The sequence below is a fragment of the Brassica napus genome, chromosome A7 (assembly GCF_020379485.1).
Source record: "Brassica napus cultivar Da-Ae chromosome A7, Da-Ae, whole genome shotgun sequence".
NCBI classification, from domain to species: Eukaryota; Viridiplantae; Streptophyta; class Magnoliopsida; order Brassicales; family Brassicaceae; genus Brassica; species Brassica napus.
The window spans coordinates 5,870,064-5,877,216 of record NC_063440.1 but is presented as its reverse complement, the minus strand read 5'-3'; the positions used below and the strand labels follow the sequence as shown (position 1 = coordinate 5,877,216).

The following is a 7,153-nucleotide window of genomic DNA, read 5'->3' as shown; positions in this document are numbered from 1 at the left end:
ACTTTTGCGAACATCGATCGATTGTCAGTTGAGGACATCGATCGACGGGTTCTAGCCAGGCCTATGCACGAGTATGAAAATGCTCTACTAAGATTCTAAATTGGCGGTTAGCCCTCTCTAGCAATTCTAATATGATAGATAGATGTCAGGATGGGATAACAAGGGTGCTTGAATATGCAATCCTATGATCAAGTTCTAGTTAGCTAGGCTAAAACAAGCAATGAATACAAATCTATCATGAATATCACAACAAGGCAGATCTATAGTTTGGGGCTAATCCCACAAACCTATCTGAACCCTGGATCTAACAGTTGAACTACTCAGACATAGCAAAGCAATTCATATCAATAGATAAATAGAAACTCATAGAATAGATGATAAGAAAATGAAACAAGGAGTTCCAATCACAAGTGATCTTCTCTCCAAAATGAAACTTGTAACAAAACTAGGTCTAGAAAAGAAAAAGCTCTCCCTGCCGTCAAAAACTTAGGCAGTATATATTCTACTAGGTTAAAAACTCGTCAGGGCATTTTGGTAATTTGGCTTGGCCTTGGTCTTTAAGTCTGCTGTATCCAAAATGTCGCGTCTGGTGTCTCGACATCAATCGACGGTACTTGTGTACATCGATCGATATTAATCTTCATCTGTCGAGGCATTTCCTGATATCGATCGTCAGCACTGATGTGCATCGATCGATTATTCATCCTCTCGTCGACCTCTAAGTGGTCAGCTCTGGTGAAATGTCCTTTATGCTCCAAAATGCTCCAAAGTCATAGCTTTACTCCGAAATGCACCTTAACCTGAAAACATACCTAGAAGAGTAGAAAACATAGATATATATATAGTAAAATAATAATATACCATGGATAAAAATGGGTCAAATCCAAGGTATATCAATTCCCCCAGACTTACCCTTTTGCTTGTCCTCAAGCAAAACATACAGGCAGTCTCTCTGAAAGAGGTTTGAAAATATTTGGGAACTTAAGATTTTAAAAACATAGAAATCTTTCCTCAACAATTTTGCAACCACATTTAAAAAGTCCTAATCAAAAGCACACTATGCAATATCCTAGCTTAGCAACCATTTCTAACATAACACAACTCATCAATTCACGTCTGACATCCCCTCTACTGATTTCATTTGTTAGCATAAATATAAAGTGAATGCTTTACCTTGGGAGTATCGATCACAGGATGCAAGCATTTCAGACAGGTATCTAGAGCTGCAGGTAAAAGTTAGTTCCTAGTTTCTCTCTCTCTCTAATTTTCTCTCTTGAGTCAAAGTCTGCTTCCATTGCAGGATCAGTGACCAAGATTGGACAGGGTTCCATGAATCAAAACTTAATGGTGGTTGCCACCAATTCTGTTCACTTCTTTTTGACCTATATCCAAGAGTTCTTTGCGAAAGCGAGCCTTGAAGATTGCCGCCTCCAAGTCCCGTTTCGAATTCTTTTATTTGAGTCTTTATGAATCAAGCCTTAATGGTTTTAGCCACCAAGTCATGTTCAGACTCATCCTAATTAAACAATAGATCTTACTTCTTTTTTTTTTTATATATACTCTATAACTAATCTAGGGTCGAAATCTAGAGAGAGAAAATGTGATAAATAATCTAAACCAGGCGTTACCTTCCAGACCTATCTGAAGAATCTGATCCCATGTATACCAAGCCCCCAAGACAAGCGTTTATGTCAGGTTTAGTGTTGGAAATCAGCTTTGGTTACTTCATACGGTTCAAGGCAAGTGTGTAGTTGATAGGTTGATCTGCTTTAGCATCTTTAGTGCTATCTGCAATCAGTAAATCTAAAATGGTGATAAAGATTGGTTAGATATTCATGTTTAAATCAATATATGATTATAGTCCCTATTTTCGATAGCTAAGCATAATTTATTTGAAATTCCTTTTTACGTAAGAATAAAATAAATTATATCAGTAAATCTCCCTCCAGACTTAAAATTACACTATCCCAGTGTAAATCAGCCGGAGTTATGATGAAATGTGTATGATGTACGAAATGTAACAAGTAGGTAAGATACATCTGACCGGATTAAATATCGATCGATGGGTAAGTGTTATATCGATCGTCGTGTGGTTGCCTATGTCGAACGATGTCGACGTCTCGTCGTCGGTCGATATTCAAGTCCTCCTACTTGGTTCTCCTAAATCTGAAAGAGATAAAACGAAAAAAAATTAAATGCTAGCTAATAAAACCAAAGTAAAATACCTAATAGTGGGTTGCCTCCCACTCCGCGCTTGGTTATAGTCATTTAGCTTGACTCTGGTAGTGATTGGCTATTGGGTGGAGAAACAGCTGCTTGTTGGAAAGCAAGCATCCACGTCATCTATGCGCATTCTGGACCAAGATGCAATGAAACTTCTTGTGGCCTCATAATTCTTGTCCATTTGTCATCCATCTTCCCAAGTACATTGGAGATGTTCTGTAGCCTTTCTTGAATGTTGTCAATGCTGACCTGGTGCCAGCCTATGTTGTCATAGGCGTATGCTGAAAGATCTGTCAGTTCCTTTTGCATTGACCCCACTGTCTTGTGTATCAGCTGCTCGCCGATTGTTGTAGACTCGGCGTCGATCGATGCGATTATGTGTTCGTTTGTCGATCTCGGTGAGTTGCCGTCGATCGATTTTGCTTTTGTCCTGTCGATCGATGCTGATATCTGATGTTGAGCTGCGAGTTGCCTCTGAATGGCTTTGACTTCTTTCTGTAGCCATTCTACGTGGTTGTCTAGTCCACTGATTTTGTTGTCGAATGGAAAGTAGATGTCATCGCAGCGTTTGTCAAGTCGTTCCTCCATGGTGTCTAGAGCAGTGTAGATCCTGGATGTAATCTTGTCAACCTCTGCTGCTGTGTAAGGAAGTAACTCCACAGGTTTCTTGCCATCGATCAAGGGTCCTCTTAGCCTGTCGATCGATGCTGATTTTACCTGTAAAAAACTTTGATTAGTAATGTTCTCAATATCCTTTTGGGCATCAAGTAATTGACTAGACAATTTGTTTAAATATATCATGACTGGTGATATAAAACGGTCATGCATATCCTCGTAAGTCCTCAGCCTCTCATTCATTGCTGAGACTTTGGCGTCGAGCGATGTGAAGGTGCACATGTCGATCGATGTGGCTGGGTGTTGGTCCTTCTTGCGAATGGTGTCCAGATCTTGCTGTAGTAGCTCGATTTTAGTGCTCAGCCAGTCCACGTTGTTGTTGAGAGGGTAGTAAACGTCGTTTATCCTCGTGTCGATGTATGAGACTTCCCATTCATCCCTGTGTTGTGTTGAACATCGCGTTTCTGCAAGGATCTTAGCTGTAGGAAGACTGACAGGTATCATCTCACCAGCCGCGCTTCGTGCGTGTCCACGCTCATCTCTGTAGACTCCATATTCGTCCCTTTGTTCCCAAGTGAACTTTCTGGCTCCATACATGTCGAAAGCGCGGCTCCCATATTCATAGCGTCTGTCGATCAACGTCGGATCATCCATATCGATCGACGTTGGTGTTACCCTGGCGATCGATGTCTCCGTTGTACCGTCGATCGATGCTTTCCCTTTTTGTTGGCGTGATAGATCTGTGTTGATCTCTGTTGTGGCGACTCCTGCGTGGTTGTTAGGATCTGTTAGAATTACGTCTGGAGTGCCACGTTGCTGTGAGAACAGGTTGTCAGGTCCATTGGCTACTTGAAGGATGTCTGCTATGTCCTCTCTGGACACTTGTAAAATCCTTCCATCCATTGCACGTGCGTTGCCATCTGGATCCCTGAAAATACCAAATTCATCAGGTGTTAGAAAACTGTAATTAATGTTTGCATAATTATTCATTTTAGAAATAGAGAGATTAGGGTTTAGAGTAGTATCGATCGATGTAGATACAGTTACATCGATCGACGGCAGAGTAATTTCTGCATAACTTGTGTTCTTGAGATGATTGCCCTTCATGGATTCTTCTGTTGATGTAGAAGGAAGAGTGTTCATCTTATTTGCTTGTGTGTTTGCTCTGATGTGTGTAGGTGGTTTCGGAGGTGCAAAACGATTTATATAGGTATCTGTAAACCTAGTTAGGGAGGGAATATTCTCCTGATCCTGAATTTTCGCTGCGGCGCGAATATCGATCGATGTTCCTTTTGGTGTGTCGGTCGATGTGAGCGGTTGTTTTGCTGGACGAGGGTGGGTATCGACCGATGTGGAGTGCACAGCGTCGAACGATGTTGGAAACGTGTTGGTGAACTTGTGTATTTCAAGTCTTTCATCATGTAAAGACATTTCTATTGCACGTTCTTTCCAGTAATCCTCATCGTATTCCTCGGTATGTTCCTCATGAGGTGAAGTAATTACAGTGTCAACTGCAAAACTTTCATGGAAACCACTGTCTGCCCAACTGCCTATGGAATAATCATCATGTCCTCTCCTGGTTGGAGGTTGGAAGGCAAAATATTGGTAATAATGATTAGGTGAAGCGAAATGGTCAAGTGGGTGCATTACGTCGAGTGACGTGTAGTTGTGGTCATCGGTCAACATTGACACATTGAAATCGATCGATGAAAAGGTTGCGGTGTCGATCGATTCCGAGTACTCTGTTTCGTACTCTAATTCATACTCTGCTCCACAATGGCATGCGCCAATGAAGCCAAGTTCTTTCCCATAATCCACAGAATTAATTACCTTTCTCTTAGGTCGGATGGGATCGTAGTGGATGTTTGGGTCTATGAGCGTTAGACACAATTTGTTTTTGTTCATGTCACATACAGCTCCTACTGTAGCTAGGAAGGATCTTCCAAGCAGAAGTGAAGAATTCCAGTTAAGCTCGATGTCTAAGACATGAAAATCTACACGGACAAGGGTATTACCAATCAGTACCTCCAGATCTCTTATGATGCCTCCGGATCGTTTCTCTGAAAGATCAACGAAGGTGAAGGATTATGTTGAGGGTTCGATGGTCAAACCAAGCTGGTCTGCCATAATCCTAGGGAGGATACTAACCGATGCTCCTGTGTCACACATTGAATGGGGAAATTCAACACCCTTGACTATGCATGGTATTGCAAACTTCCCAGGATCACTCTTCTACGTCAATGTGAACCTGTGTTGCATCTTTCCTCTGACTTGATGAAACATTCTCCTAATGTCCTCCTCAGTTACCTTTGTTTCTCCGAAGAACATCCACAACCGGTGTGTGAAGTAAGCTTCATCAAAAGGTTTTTCGATTGGGATTCTGAGGACTCGTTTAGTGAAACCATCCATCTCATTATCGTTACCTTCCCTCTTAAGGTTTTTAGGAATCTTCTCCTTTCTTTTCCTTAACCTTCTCCCTTCAGATTCTTGTTCTTCTCGAACAGATTCTGTTGAACTAGTTAAAGGGTTGGGTTTTGGTTCGGGTGGGTTTGCTAATGGTTTTGGTGGTGGTCTGAGTGCATTGATGTAATCATTATCGATTGAGGGTAACCGCACTCGGTATGTCAGAGGTGCCTGTCGATCGATGGGAGGTGTGTTGTGACGATCGACGTCAGACTCACTCTGTCGATCGATGGTTGAGTTAACCGATCGATCGATTTTTTCATAGAAAGGGGAGGGTGGGTGAGGATGCTTAGTGCGAATTCTTCATGAGTTAGAATTCGAACCGCATTGCATTCAGTCGAATTGGCAGACGACGTCGATCGATGACTGGAGTAATCCGTCCATCGATCTTCATCATGGTCTGTCGATCGATGCGAGTTCATCGACATCGGTCGACACCATTGGGATCCGCCGAGACTCATGGAGCTTTCGATTTTGAAATCTCCTTCCTCAAGGTTTTCATTTCTCACCACTTGCCAGAATTCATCATCTATGATGGCATTTACGTGGTGTTTCCCTTTGTCGGCTCCTGCTTCTCTAGCGAAAGCTTCTTGCCTCTTAATAGTTTCGCCCGTCTGAATTACTTGGGTTTCAAGTTTTCTCACCTGAGTCCCTAAGGTCTCGATTTTGGTGTTCAGATTGTTGTAGGCAGAGTCTATCTTACCGTTGAAATCCACAGTGATTTGTTGTTGTCCCAACAGTACTCGATCAAGCATTTCTTCGATCTTGCTTTCCTGAGTCTGGCTGGTGGATTTTGATAGTAAGAGTTCGAGTAGCTCTTGCTGTTGTTGAAGGGTTTTCGAAATTGTGAACTTTGGTTACTTCTTTGGCCATTTCCAAAGAAGTTTATGTTTCCGCGATGGTTTCCAAATTTCTGGAATCCGGTACCTCTGATGTAGTTCACATCTTCTTCTCCTTCTGTATATGCTACTTCTCCTTCAGCTGAACAGACTTGCTTCCTAAGAAGCTCGTGCACCACATCTAACTTAGCTCTTACTTCGTCCATCTGTTCCTTCCCGATAGAGGCTACAGACTTCTTCCGTTCAGAGTCAGTGTTTTTAGTGCTGCTGCTGTTAGTAAGGTTTTTGATAAGTCTCACAGCTTCCAATGGATTCCGAGTAGTGAAGTTTCCTTCACTCGCCGTATCAAGAGCCATTTGATACTGTAAGGCGAGACCTCGGAAGAAAGTGCTTAGCAGCTGCACTTCATTAAATCCGTGGTGTGGACAGTCTCGCTGGAAAAACCTAAATCTAATCCACGCATCTTTGAAGGACTCTCCACCCTTCTGCGAGAATGTGGAAATTTTGTTCCGAAGTTCTTCAGCGCGCGCCTCATCGAAGAAGTTTCGTAAGTAATCATTCTTGATGTCGCTCTTGGATGTTAAAGATCCTGTGGGTTGCTGCCTAAGCCAGTGCATCGCTTCTCCATTCAGTGTGTATCTGAAGAGCTTGCACAGCAGGTAATCTTCGGGGACTCCTTCCATTCGAATGGCAGCGATTAGATCCTCGAACCGTTCCAAATGGTCCATAGGATGCTCGTGCGGTAACCCAGAGCAGGGTATCTGCGACACGAGAGTGTAGTATTGAGGCTTCAGCTCGAAATTCTGCTTCTGGATCTCCGGAAGTCGAATCGCTGATCTGTTGGAATAGTAATCATCTGGGCGATTGTAGTCGGCCAGTGGTTTCGATCGAGCATCCTCATCTACAGGTTGAGCAGCTCCTGTAGCATCAGCATCAGGGATTACAGTTTCCTTAGCATCTATTTTCTGACCCGTTGCATTACGCAGATGACCGGCCTGGTCATACAGGTTTCC

The 7,153-nt window shown here is 42.7% G+C and overlaps 1 non-coding gene across 1 annotated transcript; it reads left to right on the top strand.

Annotated features, from left to right (window-relative positions):
• The first annotated feature begins 6,551 nt into the window (after positions 1-6,551).
• On the top strand, positions 6,552-6,657 carry LOC125576762. The gene has a single exon (XR_007315188.1). It is a non-coding gene; the product is annotated as a small nucleolar RNA R71 (small nucleolar RNA).
• The last annotated feature ends 496 nt before the right edge of the window (positions 6,658-7,153 follow it).